The sequence below is a fragment of the Musca autumnalis genome, unplaced genomic scaffold (assembly GCF_047663935.1).
Source record: "Musca autumnalis isolate F117 unplaced genomic scaffold, ASM4766393v1 scaffold_2, whole genome shotgun sequence".
NCBI classification, from domain to species: Eukaryota; Metazoa; Arthropoda; class Insecta; order Diptera; family Muscidae; genus Musca; species Musca autumnalis.
In genome coordinates, this window is record NW_027411755.1 from 188,494,902 (window position 1) to 188,498,114 (window position 3,213).

The window sequence follows — 3,213 nt, forward strand, 5'->3', positions numbered from 1 at the left end:
TTGGAGCATACATTCTTATCTCCTTTCTTGTGGACTGGACAGAGGATACTCAGGTTCCAATCGTCGGGTACGCGTTCTTACTGCCAGATGGTGCTAACTAGCTGACGCATACACCTCATCAGCGCGTCGCCTCCGGTTTTAAACAGCTCGGCTGGTAAGCCATCGTCTCCTGCTGCTTTATTATTCTTCAGCCGGTTGATTGCTGTTTTTACTTCATCTTGGCCGGGCGGTATACATTCTATACCATCTTCTGGGATTGGAGCTGTGGTATCATCGTCTTCGCTACTATTGGATACCAGCAGATTGGAGAAATTTTCCTTCCATATCCTGAGCACGCTATCTGTATCTGTTACCAGATTACCTTGCTGGTCTCTACAGGAGGATGTGCCTGTACCAAAGCCATCTGTTTGATGTTTCATTCTTTGGTAGAATTTTCGGACTTCATTCTGGCTCCTGTACATCTCGATTTTTTCACACTCCCGCTTTTCCATTTCTCTCGTTTTCTTGCGAAAAAGACGTTTCTCTTCTGTCCTTTTCTCCCGATATCTCTCTCGTGCGCTACGCGTTGCTACTGATTGTAAAGTAGCTCTATACGCCACATTTTTGTCTTCGGTAGCAAAATAATACAAAATAATAACGGTAATCTTAATTCCAAATCTCAGGATTTAAGCTGAATGCGTTCATCCACAACCAAATTGAACCAAACTTAGAAACAATTAGTACTCTTTGTACCCATAGGAAGTAAGAATTTCCAAAACTTCCTCCCACACTCCAACGGCAATCTTTATTCCAAATTTCAGGATCCCATCTTTATTGGTTCACCCAAATCCAAATTATACCGAATTTTGGTGCCATTTAATACTTTACGTGTCCATAAGTACGATTTTCCAAAACTTCCTTAATCCTACAGTCCAACGGCAATCTTTATACCAAATTTCAAGATTCCAGCTCCACGGATTCACCCAAATCCATGTTGTACAAATTTAGTACAATTTAGTAAGCTTTGTACTCATTAGTATAAATTTCCAAAACATCCTCATTCCTAAAGTTCCACAGTAATCCTAATTCCAAATTTCACGATTCTAGCTCGATCCGTTCACCCAAATCCAAAATGTACCAAATGTAGTACTATTAAATACCCTTCGTACCTATAAGTACGAATTTCAAAAATATCCCCAATCCTACACTCCCACAGTATTCTTAAATCCAAATTTCACGATTCAAGGTCTATCCGTTCACCCATATCCAAATTGAACCAAACTTAGAACCGTTTAGTACATTTCGTACCCATAAGTACGAATTTCAAAAATATCCCCATTCCTACACTACCACAGTATTCTTAAATCCAAATTTCACGATTCAAGGTCTATCCGTTCACCCGAATCCAAATTGTACCAAATGTTGTATCATTTAGTAATTTTCATACACGTAAGTACGAATTTCCAAAACTACCTCAGTCCTATACTCCAACATTAATCTTGGTTTCATATTTCAGGATTCCAGTTCTGTTGGTTGTACTAAATTTAGTACCATTTGGTACTTTTCGTACACATAATTACGACTTCCCAAAACTACCTCCATATCTGAATCCTACACTCCAACCGTAATCTTAATTCCAAATTTTATGTTTTCACCTCTATCCGTTCACCCAAATTGTACCAAGTTTAGCACCATTTAGTACTTTTCGTACCCATAAGTACGAGTTTCCAAGACCATTTCCTTATATCAATACCACTTCCCAACCTTGATTTACATACTAAATATCAAAATTCTAGCTAAATTCTCTAAAAATACACAATTGATACAAATTTTTGAAACTTTTAGTACTTTTCGTACACTTGCAGTTCGAATTTCCAACAACCCTTTGGTACATCTTTCTAACTCTCCATTTTTGACCATCATTCGTAATTTTCTAGCTCTTCCCGTTTGCCTAATAAAAAGGGTACCTTATTTAGTACCTTTTAGTACTTTTCGTACCCTTCAAAAAACCCAGCCTCAACTCACTCCTACACACCAACAGCAACCCACACTCAATATTTCAAGTTTCTAGCTTCAGCCGTTTCGCCTGGGCGATGATATGTCAGTCACTCACTTATCACTAAGCTATTTTATATAATAAGACGCAATGCGCCTCGACACCATCAACTTGGTCTTCTCGCCGTTTGCCGCCAGACCCACTTTAGGTGATTCTCCTTCGATTTTCTTTGAAGTATCAGTTACTTCTTTTACTGATCGGCCCATGATCTATATCGTCAGCATAAGCAAGTAACATGTGGTTATTGGTGTAAACTGTGTCATTTCAAGAAGTTACACGAAAGGTTGTCTTCTTGTCTGAAACCTCTTTTGGTACTTAACTGTTCGGAGAGGTTATTTCCTATTTTAACTGAGGACCTACTATCACTTAATGTCATTTTATAAAACCGAATGAGCTTTGCGGGGATACCGAATTCAGACATGGCTTTGAAAACCTTTAAACTTGGGGCTGTCGAAGGCTGATTCATAATCGGCAAAATGGTGGTATGTGTTGATCTGCATCTCTTGGGTCTTCTCCAGGATTTGTCGCAGGCTAAATATCTGGTCAATATGCATTAGTCGTTCGCACAATATCCCTGACACTATCTTATCTTCTTTAGAGGGCGGGGAATAAGATGCTCAGGTGCTATCATCGGGTACTCGTTCTTCCTGCCAGATGGTGATAACTAGCTTATGTATAAACCTTGTCAGCGTGTTGCCTCCGGCTGCCTTATTTTTCTTCAGCAATTTTATGCTGTTTTTACCTCATCTTGCCTGGGCGGTATACATTCAATACCATCTTCTGGGATTGGATCTGTGTTATCTTCGTTGTCTTCGCTTCTATTGGATACCTTGCTGTTTTCTACAGGAGAATGTGCGTGTACCAAAGCCATCAGTTTGATGGTTCACTCTTTGGTAGAACTTTCGGACTTCAATCTAGCTACTGTACATCTCGATTTTTTCACACTCCCGCTTTTCCATTTCTCTATTTCTCTTCCTCTCTCCTTTTCTATCGTGCGCTACGCGTTGCTACGGATTATAGAGTAGTCCTGTATGCCGCATTTTTCTCTTCGGCAGCTGCACGACAATCCTGGTCGTACCATGGATTCCTTGATGGAGGAGTATGGAGTGGGCAATATTTTGCCATTGTGCTGTTATGTTATCGGAACGAGGAGTGCTTTGATTAAAAAATTGGGCTAG